This window comes from Bos mutus, chromosome 19 (assembly GCF_027580195.1).
Source record: "Bos mutus isolate GX-2022 chromosome 19, NWIPB_WYAK_1.1, whole genome shotgun sequence".
Taxonomy (NCBI): domain Eukaryota; kingdom Metazoa; phylum Chordata; class Mammalia; order Artiodactyla; family Bovidae; genus Bos; species Bos mutus.
In genome coordinates this window covers 44,855,380-44,880,367 of record NC_091635.1, presented here as the reverse complement: position 1 = coordinate 44,880,367, position 24,988 = coordinate 44,855,380, and the positions used below count along the sequence as shown (strand labels likewise).

Below are 24,988 nucleotides of genomic sequence, written 5' to 3'. Positions count from 1 at the left end.
CCATCCACATCAATACAAATGACCCAGTTTCATTCCTTTTTATGGCTGAGTAATATTCCATTGTATGTATATATCACAACTCCTTTATCCGCTCATCTGTCGATGGACATCCAGGTTGCTTCCATGTTCTAGCTATTGTAAATAGTGCTGCAACAAACATCAGGGTACATGTGTCTTTTTAAATTATAGTTTTATCAGGGTATATAGCCAGAAGTGGGATTGCTGGGTCATTCCAATCCTGCTTCGTACCCTCCTGCCCCAGCAGCTGAGAGAAGAGGAGGGAAACCAGGGAGAACACAAACGTATTCTGAGCTCCATACTACATGTCAGGCATGGGACTTCCCTGGCAGTCCAGTGGTTAAGACTCTGCAACACAGAGGGAGCAGGTTTGATCCCTGGCCAGAAAACTAAGATCCTACATGCCATGTGTCACAGCCAAAAAAAAAAAAAATGCCAGGCATCACTGAGTCCTAAAGCCCAAGATTTCACAACTCAGAAGGGACAAAGTTCGCAGATCTTAGTTCCCGGACCAGGGATGGAAGTCAGAATCACCGCAGTGAAAACTCAGAGTCCTAATCACTGGACTGCCAGGGAACTCCCAGAAGGGACAGAGTTTGGACTGAAACCAAAGTTTACACGACTCCAAAGCTCCACCGGGATTTGGCCATAAGCAGATGTTCCCAGGTGGCGCTGGTGGTGAAGAATCGGCCTGCCAATGCAGGAAACACAAGAGACTCAGGTCCTATCCCCGGATCAGGAAGCTCTCCTGGAGAAGGAAATGGCAACCCGCTCCAGTATTCTTACTTAGAAAATTCCTTGGGCAGAGGAGCCTGGTGGACCACAGTCCAAGGGGCTGCAAAGAGTCAGACATAATGGAGCAACTGAAGACACACACAGAGAGATGTTCCCAGAGGGGACGGCTGAGCAGCAGCATCAGTGCATATCGATCCTGCAGCCCCACGGCCATGAAGCTCTCTTCAGTGAGCCTCCCCCTCCTGGCCTGAACTGAGGACAGGTTTTCCCCTAGAGCACTGCCAGCCTGCAGCCTCTCAAGTGGAGGCTGCTCTCCCCCACACACAGACCCTCTCCCAGGCCAGGCGGTGCTGAAAACTCTCCTCCATGCCCACCACCCCTTCTAAACCATCTCCTTGCTAAAGCTCTGCCTCCCTCGAAGCTCGTCTCACCCCATTCAGTTTGCCCTCCACGCCTCTCATCAGTGGCTCTGCGGATCAGCCCCCAATATCACAAAGGCCATTTGCACCTGGTTACCGTCTTGACCTCCACTCTGTCTCAGCGACCGGCTCCCACAGCCTCGTCATCCCTGCATCCCGTCATCATTCCACATCCCCCCAACCTCTGCAGCCTTCTAGTCCAGTTCTATCTCTCCCTGACCACCTCCGACATACCTGTCTCTCACGACCTCCACACCACCCCCGCCAACTGGCCCTCCACCTTCATAAACTCCAGAAATGAAACCCAGCCACAGGAGTGGGTGTCCCTGAAAACGGGTGGCCCCAAGCCCAAGGGTGACGAAACAAGGGTGTGCTTTGCAGCAAGCCTTGTCTCAGCGGGAAGCCCACCTCTTTGCTTTACGTCTCTGATGTGAACACTTTTCTAGCTGCATTTCCTTCCTCTATAAAATTAGGAAATTAATAACACTTGCCTCATCCGACGGTTGAAAGAATGAATAAGAAAAGAAAGACACAGAGAGAACTGGGCTTTTTGCACTAGAGCTCAGCTGGTTGTTCTTTCTATTACAAAGCGATGCTGGCACAGGTACTGATGCTCGTCTCGGTCAGCTTTCTCTCTACCGTTTTGCTCAAAGGGTACTCAGGACCTTCGTTACCGTCCTCGAGTTCCCCTCCCTTGCCTGTCCCAACTCACCTCCTGCCTCACTGAGAAAAACAAGGTGATCCCCTGTGAGATGTCCTCCTTCCTTCTGCCTTCACCCCACCCCACTCACAAAGGCATCCACAGCCTCAGCCGTCCTCACAGAGAAGGTGCCTCTATGACGATCTGGACCCATCTTTCCTCCAAGCTCTGCGTTTCATCCTTCCCCATCTCTCAGCCTTGTTCCACCAGCCACTCCTCCTCTCTCAGCATCACCAGCATCTCCTCTCCATCGGCTCCTCCTTCCTCTGCAGGTACGGACGTACTTAGGTCTTTAGCTCCTAAAATACCTTCCCTGGGCTCTCTCTCTACTGACCTGTCCCTCTTCCTCTCTTCTCATTTAAACATCTACATGAAAATCTATGATTTTCTCGCCTCCTATTTTTCAACCCACAGACACTTGGCATCACCATCGCGACCTCTCACCTGACACTGTTCTGCCCAGGAGTGCAGTGGACCCTCGTGGGCTCCTGTCTCGCAGGAGCTCTCAGCAGCCTTGCCTCCTGCTGCCCGCTCCACCTGGTTCAAACTCTTACCTCTCCCTCTCTCTGCTACCACGATGCTTCCCTCGGACTCCCCTTGTGTAACACACTTCTGCCCAGGTCTTAAATGCTGATACACTTCCTAGGCATTTCTGCCTTGAGCTGTCCTCGCTCCCACTTCAGGAAACACTCTTGTGAATTCCCTGGTGGTCCAGTGGTTACGACTCTGTGCTTCCACTACAGGGGGCACGGGTTCAATTCCTGGTCCAGGAACTAAGATCCCACGTGCCACAGGAGGCCCGGCAAAGACAAAACAAAGGAAACCTTGGCAGGCTGCAGGATGCCTGAGCATGCCTGTCCCTACTGCCCCCTGCAGGATGATGGCTCCTATTACATCTTCCCCAGAGCGGCCAACCTCACAGCTAACTGCCTCCTGACTGTCTCCATGTGGGTAACACAGGCACCTCCAGCTGAGCACATCCAAAGTAGAGCCCATGGTCCCACTGTTTTAGAGCTCTTTTCTATGTCTTCTCTTCTTGGTTTAAAACATTCTCGGCTTTAAACTCATCATGTTGCATGGTTTAAACCTATGGTTATCCAAACTAGCTATATAAATGTCATTCTTCACTCCTTCTCTCCATCACAACATCTTTCACTCATCCGCAACCCATCAATCCTGAAGTGCTGGTGAGGCCACCTTCCCTCCAAGAGCAACGTCTTTCCCTTAGTTCAGACCACCCTCCTGGTGTGCTGATGGTCTCCTTGCATCTAGTCCTGACTCTTCTCCCAAACTATTCTACACACATTCACCAGACTGAAGGTTTTAAACAAAAAGCCTGGCCAGGGGACATCCTTAGATGGTGTTCTTCATCACTGATCCCAAGTGTGGTCCACAACGACGCTGGTGACCCAGGCTTGCTGACCTCTCCCCACGATACTTTAAGCTCCAGTAATGCCATATCAGGGCTTCCCAGGTGGCTCAGTGTTAAAGAATCTGCCTGCCAAGCAGGAGATGTGGGTTTGAACCCTGGGTCTGGAAGATCCCCTGGAGAAGGAAATGGCAATTCACTCCAATATTCTTGCCTGGGAAATCCCACGGACAGAGGAGCCTGGTGGGCTACAGTCCATGGGCTCGCCAAAGAGTCAGACACGACTTAACGACTAAATGACGGCAATAATGCCATGTCATTTGCTCATGATGAACCTGCCATCTGAATGAGAACCCCTTTCCTTTACATGCATCACTCTTACTCATATTTCAAAGGTCACATCAGAAGTGAGTTCCCCAGTGAGATGTCCCCAGGAAGCGCCCGGCCCCCTCAAGACCCCCAAAGCGCCGTGTTTCTGCACACTAGACTGTAAAAGACATCAGCCTTCCCCCACTACAAGGTGAGCCTCCAGAGAACAATGGCGCTCTTATTTCTCTTCTTATCCTGAGAGTCAAGCAGAGTTGCCGGCCTGGAGTGGCTGATCAAATGGGCCCTTCTCAAGACTGAAGTATACGGAAGTCATGTGCTCAGCGCATGAGCCCACTCATCAAAGTGTCGGGGGTGAGAGGGAGGCAGACACCCTTCTGAGTTCTTAAAGTGTGACCGACACTGTGCTGGCCCTTTTCTGGCTGTTTTCTGACTTAATCTCATCTAATCCTCACAACAATTTGAGGGGCGGGGAGGATTACTATCCCCAATTATAGATGAAGGAACTAAACCCACTGTTATACAGAGACTGTTTCTGCTTTTTCAGTAGCAAGAGTTATTTCAAAGTAACTTCTTCCTGAGCCTTCCCCAGCAGGTCTAGAGGTGGAAGGAGTCAGGTCTGGTGATTCAAAGACCAGAGACCTGCCAGCGTGGTCTCCCCTCTCTCTCTCTCCCTCTCTCTCTCTCTCAGCTCAGCGCCCCTATCCTCACCAGCCCAGTATCCCCTCACCATCTCTGACCACCACCTTCATTTTCCCATGCCCCTCTCTGGTCAGACCAGTCCAGGGCCCTGGTTAACAGCTGCAGGAGGAGGGGGAAGGCGGCTCACTGACCGTGTCGTCCTCACCAGAGCTGCGCAGCAGTGACCGTAGCAGTAACAGCGGTGGCCCGACACCCGGCTTCAGCCCAGAACACGCCCCATGATACTGATGGGCCCCCCAGCACCCGGCTGGGAGAGAATGATGGGAAACTGACGCGGGGCCTTCTGGAACTCCCCAGTTCTGTGAGCTCATCTTCTAGAACCATCTTCACCCACTGAGCTTTGATAGCACCCCCACTCAAACCCCTCAGTTTCAGGGCCTGGAGACCTGTTCAGAGTATCTAAGCTCACCTCCTCTTGCCTGCTTCTGCCCCTACACACAACACTTTGAAGGATGGCTCCTCTCCTCCCAACAGGCCCTTCTGGGGGTTACCCAGCAATGCTGATGCTGGCGGGTGCCCACCGTCTCCCCGGGCAGCTGACCTCACCATTCCACTCTTCCGTTCTGCTCCCGTTCTCCTCCGCCCCGTTCTCCATCTGCGTGAAGATAGTGGACAAGCCCAGGACAAAGGTGATGCTGCCGACGCTAAAGCTTGCGGGGCAGAGAAATGAAATGGAAGGGCATGTGACAACCGCATCCATGCCCCACAGGGGCCCCTGCTTCAAAGCCTTAAGGGCATGGACTTGGCAGTCAGGCTGATCTGAGAATGAAGACAGGCGCCAGTGACTACCAGCTGGGTGTCCCAGTAAAGGGGACTTAACCTCTCTGTTTCCTTAATTCTCGAGGGGGAATAGCAAGACAGGAAATACCTTTAAAGGTGCGCGAGACACAGGATCAGTTACTACTGACAGCCAAAAACATGCCAGGCTGCTCCTGTCCGTCCTGTGTGCCTCCCCCCCAGCCACAGATGGACCAGATTAGAATCGAGGGGTTGACCTGTGGTTGCATCAGGATCTCCTTTTTTATTTTCTAATTTTATTGTGGTAGAAACCCTTATCGTGAGATCTACCCTCACCAAAATTTTAAATGTCTAGTACGGTGTTGTTGATCGTAGGCACAGTGTTGTACAGAAGAACTTCAGAACTTCTTCATCTCATTTAACTAAAACTTTATGGCCATAGATCAGTGACTCCCCATGCCCTTCTCTCCCAGCCCCCGGCAACCACAGTTCCACTCTTCGACTCTATGAACTTGACTCTTTTAAACACCTCCTATAAGTGGGGTCATATAGTATTGGTCTTTCTGTGACCAGCTTGTTTCACTGAGCATAATGTCCTCAAGGCTCATCCACGTGGTCATATGCTACAGGATTGCCTTCCTTTTTAAGGCTGAATAGTTATACCCTTGGATGTATATACCACATTTTAAATATCTATTCATGTGATGGACATTTTGCTTGTTTCCACATCATGGCACTTGTGAATAATGCTGCAATGAGCATAGGAGTGCTAGCATCTCTTTGAGATCGTGATTTCCATTCTTTTGGATAAATATCCAGAAGTGGCGTGGCCGGATCATACGGTAGTTCTATTTTTAGTGTTTTGAGGACACTGTTTTCCATAGCAGCTTCACCATTTTGCATTCCTACCAACAATACACAAGGGTTCCAATTTCTCCATATGTTTGCCAAAACTTATCTTTCGCTTTTTTTTTTAATAATAATCATCCTGACAGGTGTGATCGTGGTTTTGATTTGCATTTCTCTAATAATTAGAGGTGTGGAACATTTTTTCATATGCCTGTTGACCATCTGCATGTCTTCTTTGAAGAAATACCTCTTCAGCATCAGGATTTCTTCAGAGCTTCCCTGATGATGCCAATATACCACCAAGGCTTGGCCTCTGTCCAGGTGAAAGTTCCCTGGACTTGAGCTAGAAAACCTGAGCTCAGTGTCTTGGTCTGCCCCTGACTGGCTATTTATTCTTGTTGGGTTAACCTCCATTTCCTCACCTATCACATGGAGTCATTCCCCTGCCCCACCCCCTGGAACCATGATATGTAATCTCCCCAAGCATCATTTCTCTCCTCTGTAAAATGGGAATAATCCTCCTTCACTGTCACGATCACCAGTTGGATCAGTACATCTTAGCTATTGCTTTTATTGTCTGGCCCTGGGTGGTGATTCTGTTTGGTTGAGTTTTTGGGTTTTTTTTTTTTTTTTTTACTGTATCAGTCTGCTTTTATTATTTTATCACTTCTTTTTATTGAGTCATCTTTCAGCTTATTATTATTTTACTGTATGCTTTGTTATTTCCCACTTGACTTTTATTTTTAAATGGAGAAGAAGAAACAGCAGCTCAAAAAAAAAAGGTTATGAGGGCAGACAAGGCCCTTGTTGACATTTGGTGGGTCTTTATTTCTCTGCTGAGCTCAACACAAGTCTTTCCAGTTTCCCCAAAGCAAGCTCAGATTCTTGACCACATCCCAGCAGAGATTCCCCCACTGGCTGCCTTCAGGTTTAAGTTATCCTAAAGCATCTTTTGGGCTTCCCAGGCAGCTCAATGGTAAAGAAGCCACCTGCCAATGCATTAGATGTAGGTTCCATCCCTGGATTGGGAGGATACCCTGGAAAAGGAAATGGCAACACATGCCAGTACTCTTTCTGGAAAATCCCATGGACAGAGGAGCCTGACGGGCTACGGTCCACAGGATCACAAAAGAATCAGACAGGACTTAGCAAGTAAACAACAACAACAAAAGCACCTCTTACTTTCCTGGTTCTCAGTCCTAGCTGCACTAAAAAAAAAAAAAATACAAACACTTGGACCCCACCCTAGGCCAACTACATCCAAATCTCTAGGGGTAAGACCCAGCATTAGTATTTTTTAACCCTTCCAGGAGATTCTGAAGTGCTACCAGTGGTGGGAACCACTTTTCTAGTCAAACTTTAGTTCCCTAAATGTGTGCCGATATTGTGCAACCTTGTCTTGTATGATATTATATATGTTATTCTCTGTATCAAACACACCCATTCTATTCCAGCCAACTTGCTAGCTGCTGGTCCTCCTTAAAGCATCGCTGGAGCTTGACTTCCTCCCCTGGACTCCTTGCTGAGTCAGGAGTCCCCTACATCCTGGCACACCCAGCAATGCTAATGTGCCATCTCAGCATCTATCACACTACATCAGCATCTTCTTTTTATTATATTTATTTAGCTGTGCCAGGTCTTATTTGTGGCATGCAGGATCTTTGATCTTCATTGTGGCATGCAAACTCTCAGTTCCACCATGTGGGATCCAGTTCCCCAACCAGGGATCGAACCTGGGTCCCCTGCATAGGGAGTACAGAGTCTTAGCCACTGGACCACCAGGGAAGTCCCTACAGCAGTATCTTCTTTCTCCATCCCTCCCAGCAAACTAGGAGATGCCCATTGTGTCTCAATCGTCTATTTTTCCATTATTGAGAGCAAGATCAAAAATACTATGGAAAGAAATGAAGAAATGAATGCAAATCATCTAGATGGTTGATTCAGAAGAACCTCAGCTCAGAGAACTCCATCAGGAGGCTGGTCTCAAAAGAGTGTGCAAAGGTTCTTTGGACAATGAAGAAATGGATCCTCCTCTGCCTACGAGTAGGGAGCCCCTGGAGCCCCTAGAGACAGACCTGCTCACTCCATTCACTCCAAACTCAGAACATTGAAAACAGAGCTAACCTCGTCTCAGCAAGTTGTGTTCCTCTTACTTTCATCATTGATCAGTGTGTGGCTGTAATTTCAAGACATTGTTATCAGGAGTTGGGAGGCATATAAAGTCATTAACCCTACACTACACAGTCTCTCCCCATCATATTCTTTTAGTTTTGTGTCTCCATCATTAATCTGTCTTCCTCCTTGTGATGGTTCATTTTATGTGGCAATTTGACTAGGCCATAGGGTACCCAGTTATTTGGTCAAACACTACTCCGGGTGTTTCTGTGAGGGTGTTTTTGGATGAGATTAACATTTTTTAAAACTGGAATATATTTGACACACAAGGTTGTGTAAGTTTAAGGTGTACAATGTGTTAATTTGATTCATTTCTATATTGTGATAGCATTATCATAGCCATAATTAGAACCTCAGTCACATTACATCATTATTTCTTATTAATAGCTAGAATAATTAAGTCTCTCAGCAAGTTTGATGATTATAATATTCTGTCTATATTCACTATGTATGTGTGTGTGTGTGTGTGTGTGTGTGTGAGTTACTCAGTCATGTCTGACTCTTTGCAACTCCATGGACTGTAGCTCGCCAGGCTCCTCTATCCACTGAATTCTCCAGGCAAGAATACTGGAGTGAGTTACCACTACCCTTCTCCATATATTCACTATACTGTGTCTTAGACGAGATTAACATTTAAATCAGTGATTGAGGAAAGCAGATTGCCCTACCTAATGTAGGTGGGCCTCAACCAATCAGTAGAAGGCCAGAACAGACCAAAAAGGTGAATCCTCCCCCAAATAAGAGGGAATTCCTCCTGCCAAACTGCAATTCAAACTGAGACATTGGCTTTTTTCCTGCCTACGGAATAGAACTGAAACATCTCTTCTTGGGTTTTAAGTCTGCCAGCCTTTGGACTGGAATGACACCCATTGATTCTCTTGGGTCTCCAGCTTACCAGCTCACTCTACGGATCTTGGAACTTGCCCACTTCCATTACTGCATAAGCCTTATCCCAAATATATATATATATATATTTGGGATACACACACACACACACACACACACATATATATATATAACAACTGGTCTAACCAAACTTTTTATAGTTCCCTATATGTAATGGCACCCCACTCTAGTACTCTTGCCTGGAAAATCCCATGGACGGAGGAGTCTGGTAGGCTGCAGTCCATGGGGTCGCTAGGAGCCAGACACGACTGAGCGACTTCACTTTCACTTTTCACTTTTATGCATTGGAGAAGGAAATGGCAACCCACTCCAGTGCTCTTGCCTGGAGAATCCCAGGGACGGGGGAGCCTGGTGGGCTGCCGTCTATGGGGTCGCACAGAGTCGGACACGACTGAAGCGACTTAGCAGCAGCAGCAGCATATGTATATTTACTGGGCTTCCCAGGAGGCTCAGTGGTAAAGAATCTGCCTGCCAATGCAGGAAATGAAAGAGACTTGGGTTCAACCCCTGGGTCAGGAAGATCCCCTGGAGTAGGAAATGGCACCCCACGCCAGTATTCTTGCCTGGAGAATCCCATGGACAGAGGAGCCTGATGGGCTACAGTCCGTGGGGTCACAAAGAGTGGGACGTGACTGAGTGACAGAACACAAATATGTGTGTTTATATACACACATACTGCGTGTTCTATTCCCTGGAGAACCCTGACTGACACACTCCTCCTGTGAAGCTGGTAGAAGATCATTTTTAACAGTCGTCAGGTTCATCAACCCACATGATTCCGTTCTTCGTGGTGGTGCCACTACCGGCTGACCGGCTTCCCTCCCCTCCTGTGACAAGTGGCTTCCTCAGTCCAGGGCAGCTGGGCTGGCTGGGCTGGAACCCAGATATTTGGTCCTCATGTCACAGAGTTCACTAGCTTGTGACTTTGGTGGTTTGTTAGCCTTGCTGAACCTCAATATCCTCACCTGTAAAGTGAAAAAGAAGAGCCATACAGTGGATCATTGAAAGGATTAATGGGATAACAGGCAAAGCATTCTACACAGAATCTGGCACCAAGCAGACACCCAATAAAGGTAGTTTTCAGTTATTGTTATCTGCGGGGGTGGAGACGAAACCAACTAAACACCCTTTAAAGAGCTGCACTTGAATTGTTAGAAAAGGCTCTGAGTAGAAGGGCCTGAAGGATATTACAAAGGGAAAGTGGGAGCTTGTCTGAATCCATCAGAGGCCTTTTCCCCATCCAAGGTTGTGTCGTGTGGGCCCTCGTGGAAATCACAAGATCTCTGGATAAGCAGGGAATTACTCTACTAGCATTCATATTCCTGCACTTCCATCCTAGGGATTTGCTCTCAAGGAAACTGACACAGACTGAAGAGAAAGGAAAAACAGGACTTCCCTGCTGGTCTAGTGGCTAAGACTCCATGCTCCCCATGCAGGGGGCCCAAGTTCCATCCCTCATGAGGGATCTAGATCCCACTTGTGGCAACTAGACCCACTGCAGCCAAATAAGTAAGTTATATATATACATATAAAGCGAAGAGAAAGGGAAAACATCCCTTTGGAAAAAGAGCTTGCTCATCCCTGTCATACTCCCCTCTGCCCATCTCGATGTCCTTCAGAGGTCAAAAACGATCCCTCCCTGTCTGCTCCCACCACTCCGATTGGTGCTGCCAGCGTACCTTATCTGGGACTGCAATCATTCCCTAACTGGTCCCCCTACATCGAAGTGGTAAAACTGAATATAGCAGCCCCCATTTTTAAATCTTTCGATGGATTTCTCTGCCCCTTGCAGGACTAGCTCAGCAGCCGGGTGGTCCTCCACGTGCTGTCTTCTCCCCCGCTTTCCATCCCTTCCTCCCAACACCGCTCTCCATGCAATACCCCACTCCGGGCTTCCACAGTGCTGCGCCACCCAGTCCTCCCCAAACTGATCTTCCAACATCTCTCCTCACTGGGCATGGAGAGGATGGACTCCATTCCATCCTTCAAAATCAGTCCAGTATTGCAACTTCCACAGGAACTGTTAATTCCAACACTCTCCACCTTCCGAACCCTCCAGTCTATTTTCTTGCCAAAGTCCTTTGAGTTTCTTTCAGTCACAGGACTCCCATGTTGCACTCTAATTTATGATTTATATGACTGTAGCCCTGTCTGTGAGTTCTTTCAGAGCAAGGAGGACATTATATTTATCTCTGCATTTCCGTGACCTATTAATGGGTGAGATGCCCAGGGGCAGTGAGTAAAGGTTAGGATTACATATTTTGAAACACACTGATTGGTGGACTCCCCTGGTGGTCCAGTGGTTAAGACCCTGCACTCTTAGTGCAGGGGGCCCAGGTTCAATTCCTGGTCAGGGAACTAGATCCCACATGCTGCAAATAAGACCCAGTGCAACCAAATAAATACATAAAAAGAAATATTTTTTAAAAACCACACTGGCTGGGAGGGACAGGAAAGCATTCGACTCTACAGGGAGAACTCAAGGGAGATTTTGTGGTGCTGGAACAAGTTCTGTATCTTGATTCAGGTGGTAGCTACACAAATGCACGTGTTAGAAAATGACACAGAACTGCATACACACAATGTCACAATCGCAGTGTCCTGAATGATACTAAAAGTGGGTCCCTCTGTATCTGTAGGGTTTGGGTTCCAGGACCACCTCCCCGCCCCCACCCAGGATACCAGAATCCAAGGATGCTCAAGTCCCTATAGTGAATGGCCTAGTACAATCGGCCTTCTATATCCACGGGTTTTGTATCTTCATATTTAACCAACTGCAGGTGGAAGCCCATGGATACAAGAGGCCAATTATATATTGTGTTCTGTAAGGATATTGCAAAGGGAAAGCAGGAGCTTATTTTAACCAATCAGAGGCCTTTTCCCCATCCAAGTTTGCACGGTGTTAGCCCTCATGGAAGTCACGAGATCTCTGGATAAGCAGAGAATTACTATACTAGCATTGAATCACTTGGATATGTAAGATGTAACCACTGGGGGAAACTGGATGAAGAGTCCCCGGATCTCTCTCTACCATCCTTGCAACTTTCTGAGAATAACTATTTGATAATCAAATGTTTTTACAAAAATATGCACAGGCAAGTTTTACTGTTCTGACTCATCTAATAAAATAATTGGAAATGAGGGGCACTCAACCCTGGACTTTTCCACAAAGTCTAATTTAAGATTATTAAAGCTGACTGGCCAGAGGGTGAATGATGAGAACATAAACATAACCCAGATGTGCTTCGATATCTGCTTTATTTAGGAACCGTAACAAATTTCTACTCAAAGGTCTTGGAATTGGTACCTAAGTGGGAAGAACTGGGAGTAGAAGAAATCAGGTCAGCACAGCTGCGGGAGCAGAATGAGGCTGTCTGTGATAAAGCACCTGAGAAAAAGAGAAAGCTCCAGAAACTCTGACAAGAGAAAGAAGAGAAATGGGTGGGAGAAAGCTGCATGTTGACCCATGACTTTGGGAAGCCATGGACCTAAAAATCGGAGCCCACATCTTTAGTAACCTCACAAGTCTGAGATACTGAAAACTGAGGTTTCCAGTAAACCAGCACTTCAGCAGCTGAAGGCCTTCACACACCCGGGACCTCTGACATCCTGAGATTCCTAGCAAGCAGGGTGGGCTCACAACCTGGTGATGTTAAGAGCCAAGAGCCCTAGATGCCCGGGGCCCCTAATAACTGATGTCTCTGAGAACCATGAAGCTTTTCATAAACTGAAAGCCTGAATACCCCAAGGCTTCTGACAACCCAAGGCCTATAATAAACTGAGACTCTTAGCAACCCAGGTCGCCTAGCAACCTGGGGACTCTGATCATCAGAGACTCCTAGCAACCAGGGAGATTGTACAACCTGGGGCCCCAGCACACATCCAACCCTGGACCCAGACTGCCTCTCTCTCTGCAGTGACTTCACTCTAAACCTTGAGATGCAGTGTGATCTGAGAGATAGAGACATAATTGGAACCAAAGACCTGGGTGAAACATTCTGATTTGGCCGCTTGCTAACTGTATACCCTTTGACTTAATCTCTCTATCAGACTCCTTACATACAAAATGAGAAGGATAATTACAATATCTCCTTATAAAACTATTGTGAGAATTAGGTAAGAAGGCTTATAGGAAAGGATTTTAACAAAAGCTCCACATATGCTTGCTGCCATTTCCGACTGCACCCTGTCCCCTCCCATCTCAAGACCCACCATAATATTGCATCAACTGCAAGTCAATGCTACTTCCAAAATCTCTTTCCCATATATTCCAGCTCCATCAAAACCACCAAAGTCTCAAGCCCCCTTGTCTACACTGCCACCAGTTATCTTTCTGTTAGGTAGGACGTTACACAGGAGCAATGAGGGAAGGCGGGGGTGAAAGGGATGCGTGCAGATCTCTAAACTCCCTCCCACGGGAGAGCTCACAGATATGCTACAAAGTAACCACAGATACGTTCCCAGCCCTGCACATGCGCCCTAGGCACACAGGGAATGCAAACTGACCACAGGGGCTTCTCCACATAACCTTAGCCAGTTAGGAGCCTATTTCGGGCTCATGAATATTCTACATCTAATTATAACAGATGAATTATGGGAAGATACAAACAAGACAACTTGCTGTTTTATAGCATAATTGTCACTTGGCCTTGAGTATATGCCCATTTGCATTTCCTTTCATTGATTGGTGGTGGGTGCAAGCCCTGCTTTGCACTGGGCATAACCAAAAGGAAGAGCTGGAAGTGTAAAAGAGGGAAGCCAGTAGGAATTGATAGGGATAAAGAGGACTCTTCTGGGAGTGTTGGACTGATAAAAGATCTGTCTGCTTGAGCTGAACTGAGCTGTAACTTGCCTGTGGACCTATACTTTTTGGTCCATCGCTCCAAATTTCTGTTGCCATGAGACAAGAACTGAAGAAGAGAAATAAACCAACCTGACGTTTCCAACTCTTAAGTGCTACCCTGTCTCTGTTGCTCACAAGCTTCCATTGGCTCTCTTGTTCTTTGAGTCAAGTTCAAACTCTTTGGCACAGTACATAAACTCTTCATGATCAAGCCTAATCTTTCCAACTTCATCTTCAATCACTCTCTCAACCCCCGCTTCCTTCATTTACTCCAAAAACACTCTGAGAGGTGGGTATTAATCATCTCGGTTTCACAAAAAGAAAATGGGGTGGAAGTAACTCACCCAAGTGTGTACAATCTTGGAAGTAGTGATTTGAAGCCAAGTCTGACAGCAAAACCCAAGTCCTTTGACTGCAAAGCCAGTCCAAAAGGCTTCCCAAAAACATACTTCTCTGGTTATTCTCTTAATAAACCAACTTTGATCTTGTCCCCAAACCCCTCCATCCTTTTCTGCAAGAGCATGCGTGCTCAGTCGCTCAGTTGTGTCTGACTCTTTGCCTTCCCATGGACTGTAGCCCTCCAGGCTCCTCTAAACATGGAATTTCCCAGGCAAGAATACTGGAGTAGATTGCTATTTCCTTCTCCAGGGGGCCCTCCCAACCCAGGTATCGAATCCGTGTCTCCTATATCTCCTGCATTGGCAGGCAGATTCTTTACCACTGAGCCACCCGGAAAGCCCTCTCTGAACAATATTCAGTCTTGAACTTCAAGATTTACACTAGGGGCGCTCTCCTTGCACACAAAACCATATATTATATATCAGACCTAAGAGACTGTTAACTTCCCTGGTAGCTTAGTCGGTAAAGCGTCTGCCCGCAATGCGGGATACCTGGGTTCGATCCCTGGGTCGGGAAGATCCCCTGGAGAAAGAAATGGCAACCCACTCCAGTACTCTTGCCTGGAAATTCCATGGATGGAGGAGCCTGGTAGGCTACAGTCCGTGGGATTGTAAAGAGTCGGACACGACTGAGCAACTTCACTGAAGAGACTGTTGTGCTTGGCTCATAGCTCAGTGGGTAAAGAATCCACCTGCAATGCAGGAGACCCTGGCTCAATTCCTGAGTCGGGAAGATCCGCTAGAGAAGGGACAGGCTACCCACTCCAGTATTCTTGGGCTTCCTTTGTGGCTCAGCTGGTAAAGATTCACCTGCAATGCGGGAGACCTGGCTTTGATCCCTGGGTTGGGTAGATTCCCTGGAGAACAGAAAGGCTACCCACTTCAGTATTCTGGCCTGGAGAATGCCATGGACTGTCAGAGTCAGACTGAGAGACTTTCACTTCACTTCAAGAGACTATTGGGGCTTCCCTGGTGGGTCATATGGTAAAGAATCCGCCTGCAATGTGGGAGACCCAGGTTTGTCCCTGGATTGGGAAGATCCCCTGGAGGAGGGCATGGCAACCCACTCCAGCATTCTTGCCTGGAGAATCCCCGTGGACAGCGGAGCCAGGCGGGTTACAGTCCATGGGGTGGAAAAGAGCTGGACACGACTGAGCGACTAAGCTCAGAGCGACAAGAGACTACTGAGACCACACCCAGGCCACCCGCGGCCTGACTCGTTTTGCTTATGGCTCAAAGTGTGGAAACTTGCCTCCATGTTGCTGCTCCTAAAAGGCCCAGATATTGAATGCTCACATTTCAGGAGCTAAAAATGTCATTTTTAGTAACATCTTTCTTGTGAAATGAACAGGTTAAACTGAGTTTTAAGAATATCCCTATTCCTCCATAGAACTCAAAAAAAGCTACTCTCATTGCTCATTAAAATAAATATGACCCATAAACAGCTTTATTAGCTGTTCGATTCTCAAGGCTGGGGGTATGGGGAGGCCAATGGGGACAGTAGGAAGTTTTCTCCTTACATATATGGTCTGATATCGTCATTTTATGAACATGAGGACAAAAATCCTCAAAAGACATTGCTTTGGGTCCCATGTCAGGTAAGAGTCAGGGCCAAGGCCAGACCCAACTTTCCAGAACACAGCTTCATATTAATACACGCCTCCTGTAACTAACAAAGAGCACACAGGCGGAGCCCTCTGATGTTACTGCTTTCGGGCTCAGCGCACACAGCCTGCATACTGTTGGGGGCTCCTTATGGCGTGTGGAGGAGAAACCACACTCGGTTCTATGTGCGCTGCTGACCCGCTGACCATTTGCGAGATGGGGGAGTGACACACACACTCTCAGAAGGCCTGGCTGCCCTGCTGCGTGCCCTCGGACCCCTTTCCCCACCTCTCTGAGAGCTGTCCTCTCTTGGCTGAGATCAGGGGCCCCAGATAGCTCTCCCCAAGGTACTGGGATGGTACAATTGGGAGGAAAGGCTTTCTCCTCTTGGACCCAAGGCCAGTTTCCCTCCCAAACTGCCAGGAGAAAACTCAGCACCAGCTTCATGCTGTTCAATGGATCTGAAAGGGCTGTCAGCTAGAGCTGATTTTGCCCCCCAGAGAACACTTAGCAATGACTGAAGACGTTTCTGGTTACCCCAAAGTGGGGAGAGGCGTGCTGCTGACGTGTAGTGAGTAGAAGCCAGGGATGTTGCTACACATGCTTCGATGCCAAAGCAAGAGACATGGGTTTGATCCCTGGGTCACGAGGAGCCCCTGGAGGAGGGCACAGAAACCTACTCCAGTGTTCTTGCCTGGAGAATTCCACGGACAGAGGAGCCTGTGGGCTACAGTCCACGGGGTCACAAAGAGCTGGACATGACTGAATTGACTTAACACGCATGAACACACTCTGGGTCCTATCTTCTGTGTGATGCTGGACAAGCCATCTCATCTTGAGGCTGCATTCTGTTTCCTGATCTGTAAAATAAGATGTTCAGTTTGGTTTGATGATCTAAATGGCCCGTCCTAAGACTGGGCCCCTCCCCATCCTCTAGCTACGCTTCAGCATCACCCACCCATTGACTTTGCTTATGGTGTTTTGGGTCTCTGCAAGCAAAATTGAGAATATCCTTGCCTCCATTTCTTCAACTATAATTATTTCTACTTCACCATTCCTGCATTGTCTGAGAAGAAATGATTAACCTTACATATAGTCGGCACTTAGCAAATATTTGTCTTAAAAAAAATCATAATGGATCAGAAGGGGGAAATGTTCAAGGGAACTGTGATTTGCTCAAAAGTGTCCTCATTCAACAGCCACCAGAGCAGTGGGACCTTTGAAACAAGAGAATCACATTTTTTATGGAACTTTCCAAGAGGCCCCTATGGATCTTGGACTTTGCAGGCAGCTTTCTGAGGTAGAGGCAATTTGGGCACTGGAGATTAATACAGCCTGCATTTGGGCCTCTGATCCATCCTAAGGAGAAATGTTTTTACCAGGAAATTTTTAAATGGGAGAATCATTTCAACAGCCCAGTCAATATGGAGTGGGGATTACAGAGCTTTGATGCAAATCTGGCCTGAAATCAAACCCCTCCTCTGCATTCCCTACACAGTGACCTAACTGTCAATAGAGATGAAAACTGCAAATCAATTAGGAGTCTTGTGAATTTCAAGTGAGAGAAAGCATCCAGTCAGTGCTTCATAATTGTTAGCTCTCATCGCTATGATATGCTAAAGACCACAGATGGGTACCAGTCAATGTACTGCCTAGGCTCAACTGTATTCTCAATGTAAGATTTTCATGAGAAATCACAAAGCCCCTTATGGTTCCAAGACAAAAATGTTTGATGGACCGTGCTACCCACCGCCTCTCTACATGCAGACAGAGAGAGAAAAAGAAATATATAAACACACACAGAGGAGTAAACATTGGTTGTTTGCTCAAGATGAAGATCTGATGAATGGAGCATATCAACTTGTATTTTTTTGTCTTTTTTCGGGGGGGGGAGGTGGTGGTTTTGGCCATACCACATGCCTTGCAGGGATCTTACTTCCCTGACCAGGGATTGAACCTGGGCCCCAGAAGTGAAAAAGCCCCATCCTAACTACTGCACCACCAGAGAATTCCCAACTTGTGTTTTTTTTAAACCCCAGCATCTTCTCCCTCCCTCAACTGCTGAGGAATGTGTGAGTCAAAGGAAGTGAAGATTGCTGCTTCCAACTGCTTAAAGCAGGGCAGGTGTCGTTCAACCCTGAGCCTCAGCAAAAAAAGCAACTCTGTAATACAGAATGTGTCCCATGGTAAAGCCAAGACCATTCTTTACTCACTAAAGGTCAACAAGGACGTAGATAAGTTAAGCTATGCAGAGAACTAACATTCTGAAATGCCAAGTCTTCAGGTTAAATATCTAAAATCAATCATTCAAAATACAAGGAGATGCAACCCCAAGGAATGATTAGAATCTGAGCCACTCCACTGGATCTAAAACCCAGATTGCTAGCATCCTGCTAAGGCTCTCGCACATACGGTGGCCGAGCTCAGAATCTACACTGCATGAATGTGTCCTGCACACAGGCAGCGAGTTCACAGGCTTGTACGGCACATTGGTGAGCTCCCAGGTGTGCCTTCCTCCTGCTCGGAGGATGGAGAGACTCAGCCTTCGCAGAAGAAATAGAAAGGAAGGTAGAGGAGGCAGAAATGGACGGTAACATCCAATTCTGTTTCCTTCAACATTTTAAAAAAGGAAGTGGAAATGCCCTCTTCTCCTGGTTAATCCACCCTTTCTCCAGGGAAGCTGGCTTTTAGTCATCATTCAGTGTTCTCTGCAAAGGAAGTCAATGTACTGTAGAAGAAGGCAATGGAGCTATTCCAGAAGCTTTAGTCTAATTGTATTATCAGCACTCAGCCTTAAATGCAATGCTTGTCCTTTAAAAGCACCCGGTTCCTTTGAGTCTAGGGCAAGGGGGTGAGAATAAGCCAGAGCAGAGCTCAGGGCAAGGGTGAGTAGGAGGAGGATTTCGGCTCCACGGCTGGCCTCGGGAGAATGCACCCCCCTCGGGGCTCAAGGGGTTAAGTTCAGAAAGGGAAAGCAAGCTCAAGTGTGAAAGAAACAAATGTCAGGAAGGCTGCTCTGGGGGGATGAGGGTTCATCAAGGGAAGGTCTGAGCAACCAGTCAGAGCTACGTGTACAGAAGTCAGTCCTGAAAAATCTATCCCTCTGTGGCAAGACCTCACCAGCAAGCAAATAGGGAAGAAAACAGGTATGCAGCCTTACCTTCTCATTTCTCACAATCTTCTCAGGCCCTGACCCAGACACTGGTACCCAATAGGTGCTTAATAAGCATTTGCAGCATCAATGAACACACAACAAAGCCTCTAGAGAGACCAAGTCCATGCACCTTCTTCTTGCCCCCACCATCCTTCCCTGTGAGGATGAGAGGGTACCGCTGCCTGCCTAAGGACTCCTTGGTGATTTCCTGAATCACTAATTTTCATTAGGCATCAAGAACAAAAGGACGAACGCTGCCAAGTTGTAAAGGATGAGAATGCATGCGTGCGTGCTTAGTCGCTTCAGTCGTGTCTGACTCTTTGCGACCCCATGAACTGTAACCCGCCAGGCTCCTCTGTCCACGGGATTCTCCAGGCAAGAATACTGGAGTGGGCTGCCGTGCCCTCCTCCAGGGGATCTTCCCGACTCAGGGATCATACCTGTGTCTCTTCCATCTCCAGCACTGGCGGGCAGTTTCTTTACTGCTAGTGCCACCTGGGAAGCCCAAGGACGAGACTATTGTGGGAGAAATCTAATGGAAAACATACAGTGTGGAGATGGATCTGCTGATTGAGCTCTGGGGACAGGGCCTGGGAGGGGTAAAGGTGGCCACTGCCAAAGCAAGAGGGGCTGCGATGGATGCCCTGTGGGCTTGTCCCTCGTGTGACCTGAGAAGGGCACAGGAGGCTGGACTTCGTTTCTTGGCCTTGGTCTGCAGGGGACTTAAAACCATATACAGCAATCTAGCCAGCCTGTGATGGGGTATGACCTGGCCCGTCACTTGGGCATTCTTCCTTCCCTGCGTGGGCTCCTCATGCAGCCAGTGGGGAAGCAAAGAGGTAAGGAGGCCGGGTCGGAGGGGGCTGGGTTTGGCTCAGTTCTAGAAACAGCAAGCAGGCTGCCTGCCGCAAAGGAACTGCTGAGACCACGGTGAAAAACTGGTAATGAGAGGAACCACCATCCCTCTGCCGAGGCTCAGGACCTGGGAGCCAGATGTTCCACGGGACAAGGATGTCCTGCATCTGAGTCAGAGGCAGGCAAGGAGCTGGGGTTGCTGCAATCCAGCTGGTGGGGGCTGAGTCACAGCACAAACTGGGGCTGTTTGTTATCTTGTCATCTGGCTTTGCCCTCATTCAGGTGCGGCCAGAAGCATCTTCTCTACACCCAGTCTCTAGGAATGGAAAATGGAAAGAATGCAGACTCAGATGTGGCCCTAATGTAACGATGTCAGAGATTCCTCCTCCACCAGCCATGAGAAAGAAAAATTTCCGATGAAATGATCATAATGTAAAGATTCTTTAAAAGTCTAATTGGGTAGCATGGTGGAAAGATTAAGCCAACAGCTCTGGAGTTAGATGGCCTGGGTTTGAAGCTTAAACCCAAGTTCCAACACTTAACTACCTTGGAATCTCGGGCAAGTCAGTTAACCCTCAACTCCAGTTTCCTCATTCATAATGTGGAATTAAAATAACACCCTCTTCCATGCCTGTCGGGCTTCCCTGGCGGCTCAGACGGTAAAGAATCTGCCTGCAATGCAGAAAACCTGGGTTCAATTTCTGGGTTGGGAAGATCTCCTGGAGAAGGGAATGGCTAGCCATTCCAGTATTTTTGCTTGGAGAATCCCAAGGACAGAGGACTCTGGTGGGCTATGGTCCATGGGGTTGCAAAGAGTCGGACACGACTGAAGCAACTTAGCACATAATGCACAAACCCTTGGTCCTACCCTCTAGATTTCCTGCCTTTTTCAATAAGGAAAAAAATTGCCTCAGTTAGCCACAAGTCCGAGGTGGACAAGAGGCATGTGGAGAAGACCAGGACCCACCTCAGTGCTTGGAGCCAAGCCAAGGTCAGCCCAATGCAGATCAACCAAACCCTAGCTAACACACAGCCCAAAAGCCCAGAAAGAATGCTTGCTGTAACTCACTGAAATTTCACAGTTGTTTGTTATGCAGCAACATCACTGACTACGTGATGTCTTTTGAAGGGCCTTTTCAAAAAGTGCTTCATTTAAAGAAAGAGTCTGGCTATTAAAATAGAAAAGTTTACAGGAAATTTGAGCACTCCTTGTTTCTCTCACTTTGGAGAGCAATTTCACATCCAGAAGAACTGAAGACAGATGCACATACCTTAGCAGTCAACTACTCCACCTCTAGGTCATTCTGCACCACAGAGATAAAGGGCCAGAGGGTACGCATTTTAGGCATTTCAGACTAGACGGTCTCTATGAACATATACAACCACTCAACTCTGCAATTGCAGCATAAAAGCAGATGCAGAGAATGCTTAATTGAATGCCCCTACCAGTGTTTCAATAAACCTTGTTTTTTGTGGCTACTGAAATGTGAATTTTATATCATTTTCATGTATCACAAAATATTCTTATTTCCTTAACCATTAAAAATGTAAAAATCATCCATTGAAGGGTGAATGGATAAACAAAATGTGGTAGACACACACAATGAAATATTCTTCGGCCTTCAAAGGAAGGAAATCCTGATACATGCTACAACATGGTTGAACCTTGAGTCATCATGCAAAGTGAAGTGAAAGTGTTAGTCACTCAGTCACGTCTGACTCTTTGCAATTCCATGGACAGTAACCCACCAGGCTCCTTCGTCCATGGGATTTCCCAGGCAAGAATACTGGAGTGGATTGTCATCCCTTCTCCAGGGGATCTTCCCAACCCAGGGGTCAAACTCAAGTCTCCTTCATTGCAGGCAGATTCTTTACTGTCTGAGCCACCAGGGAAGCCCTCAGTGAAGTAAGCCAATCATCAAAGGACAAATAGCATGTGACTCCACACATATGAGGCCCCTAGAGTAGTCAGATTCATAGAAGCAGAAAGTGGATGGTGGAGAAGGGCATAGGAAGTTGTTGCTTAATGGACAGAGAGCTTTGATTTAAGAAGATGGAAAAGTTCTGGAGATGAATGATGATGATGGTTATACACCGGTGTGAAGGTACTCAAGACTACTAAACTTTAGAATGGTTTAAAAAAAATTTTTTTAAGAATGGTTAAAATAGTAACATTATATGTTTTGTATATTGTTAATTTCTTAAAATTAAAAAAATAAAAACTAAAAACTATTCTTAATTTACGATCCCATACTAAAACAGGGGGATTTGACCTACCAGCCATGGTAAATAACACTTGCCCTAAAGAAATTCTCTCAGATGTGCCCAGGAGATAAGTATAGGAGTTCATCACAGCACTCTCTGGCTTATTAAAAAAAGAAAAAACAAGGAAATAACCTAACTATTCATCAAGAGGAAAATGGAGCAATACATTGTGGAATAATTAGTCGATGGAATACACTATGATAAGTGGAAGATGCTACAATTTTATCTAAAACTTAAAACCCTACTGAATAATGCTATATTGTATTAATGCATGCATAAATATGCAATGTAAGTGTAAAATCATACATAGGAATGATAAACACTGGATTCACAGTAATGGTTAGCTCTGAGGAGGAGGGAGAAGAATAGGAATGGGAGTGGGAAGTACAGGGAGCTTCAGTTGTATCAGTAATGTTTTATTTCTTTAAATGATATCTGATGCAAATATGACACAATGTTAAGATTTGATCAAGCTTAATGGTGGGTAAATAGGTAGTCATTATACTCTTTTCTATTCTTGTCTGATCCTTGAAATAATTCACGATGAAAAAATTAATTCATAAAAGGGGGAAAATCAAAGAGAGGAACAAATTTTTAAGGAAAAAAAAAAAAAGCCTGTAATTTCAAAGCATGCCAGTAGCAGCTAGAGGAATAACAGAAGAGGCTATCAGTTCATCTCACTTATCCTTCTGGGTTTTCTCCGCTAGCTTAGAACTCAGCGGGGCAAACCTGACTCAGAGACCCATGTTTGGAACCCTTGGATGGTTCCACCCATGAATCTGTCCCCGTGACGGAGCCCAGACCAGCCATCCCTGAGAAACATGCTCAAGCCACACCCACTTTCCAGGGGCACCCCGTCTTCACCCATGAGGCACAAGAAGGCATTTCAGGGCTTCAAGATGTTGCGTTGTGAAAGCCCAGGTTCTCTCACCTGTATCTGCCGAGATGGAAAAGACAGCCCAGTTCCCAAGCCTTCTCTTGGAGATCCATCATCCATTCAACGACTGTTGATTGACCTTAGTTCTAGTCCACATTTAAAGCTGTCCATTAAGATTAGGTTAGACTGAAGTAAGAAGAAACCCAGACAACGGTGACTTCAATGAGACAGAAGTCTATTTCTGCTTCATGTGAAATAAATCCACAGGTAGACAATTGAGAGCTGTATGAAGACTTTGTCATCCCTATGGTGTGACTTGTCCTCTGGCTTCCAAGATGGCAGCTGGAGCTCCAGTTATCAGATCTGCCTTCCCAGTAGCAAGACGAAAGAAATAGAGAAGGACCTGCCTTCTCGCCTTTGAAGGAGGCTTCTAGAAAGTACCCTATGATGTTTCCACCAACATCTCATTGACCAGAACATAGTCAAATGGCCACACTTTCTCCAAGAAAAGCTAGAAAATGTCTTTTTCTGAGAAGCTATGAACCCAGCTGAAAACCAAGAGCTCCATTACTAAGGAAGAGGAGGAGAACAGATATTAGAGAAGGCAGCTTGCAATCTCTGCCACAGTTGCCAACTTCCTGAGTCACCTTGAGCAGATGTTGTCCTTCAGTCAGTGCACAGGTCTAGGTAGCTCATAGCTGAGACCCTCCCCAGATCTGACATCCTTATTCTAAGCTAAAATGTTACATTTATATATTTCACTGATTCCAAAGTTGAAAGACGATAAACCCAGGCACCTATGAGCACCGTATCTTTGACAAAGGAGGCAAGGATATACAATGGAAAAAAGACAGCCTCTTCAATAAGTGGTTCTGGGAAAACTGGACAGTCAGGGCTTAGTTGCTCAGTCATGTCCGACTCTTTGCAACCTCATGGACTGTAGCCTGCCAGGCTCCTCTGTCCCAGGGATTCCGGACCAAGGAGTGGAATCCAGTCTTTCCCAGGCAAGAATACTGGAGTGGGTTGCCATTTCCTCCTCCGGGGGACCTTCCTGACCCAGGGATCGAACCAGCATCTCCTGTCTCTCCTGCATTGCAGGAGGATTTTTTACTGCCGAGCCATTGGGGAAGCCCAGGAAAACTGGACAGCTAAGTGTAAAAGAATGAAACTAGAACACTTCCTAACACCATACACAAAAATAAGTGCAAAATGGATTAAAGACTTAAATGTTAAGGCCAGAAACAATAAAACTCTTAGAGGAAAACATAGACGGAACACTGTTTGACATAAATCACAGCAAGATCCTCTTTGACCCACCGTCTAGAGTAATGGAAATAAAAACAAAAAAAACAAATGGGACCTAATTAAACTTAAAAGCTTTTGCACAGCAAAGGAAACAATAAAAAAGATTAAAAGACAACCCTCAGAATGGGAGAAAATAATCACAAATGAAGCAACTGACAAAGGATTAGTCTCCAAAATACATAAGCAGCTCATACAGCTCAATATCAGAAAAAGAAACAGCCCAATCCTAAAGTGGGCAGAAGACCTAAACAGACATTTCTCCAAAGGAAACATACAGATGGCCAATAAACACACGAAAAGATTCTCAGCATCACTCGATATTAAAGAAATACGAATCAAATCTACAATAGGTATCACCTCATACCAGTCAGAATGGCTATCATCAAAAAATCGATAAACAGTAAATACTACAGAGGATGTGGAGAAAAGGGAACCCTCCTGTACTGTTGATGAAAATGTAAACTGATACAGCCATTATGCAGCAGCAGCAGCAGCATGGAAATTCCTTAAAAAAAAAAAAAACAGGAATACATCTATTATATGACCTAGCAACTCCATTACTGGCATGTACCCTGAGTAAACCATAATTCTGAAAAGACACATGTGCCTGGATGTTCGCTGCAGCACTGTTTACAAGAGCCAAGACATGGAAGCAACTTAGATGTCCATCAACAGATGAATGCATCAAGAAGTTGTGCTACGTATATACAATGGAATATTACTCAACCATAAAAAAGGAATGAATTTG

General features: G+C 46.6%; 2 non-coding genes across 2 annotated transcripts; one reads left to right on the top strand and one right to left on the bottom strand.

Moving 5' to 3' along the window:
- Positions 1–7,569: 7,569 nt before the first annotated feature.
- TRNAG-CCC (transfer RNA glycine (anticodon CCC)) lies at positions 7,570–7,642 on the bottom strand. Its single transcript has one exon. It is a non-coding gene; the product is annotated as a tRNA-Gly (tRNA).
- Positions 7,643–11,222: 3,580 nt separating this feature from the next.
- On the top strand, positions 11,223–11,296 carry TRNAK-CUU (transfer RNA lysine (anticodon CUU)). Its single transcript has one exon. It is a non-coding gene; the product is annotated as a tRNA-Lys (tRNA).
- Positions 11,297–24,988: the final 13,692 nt, after the last annotated feature.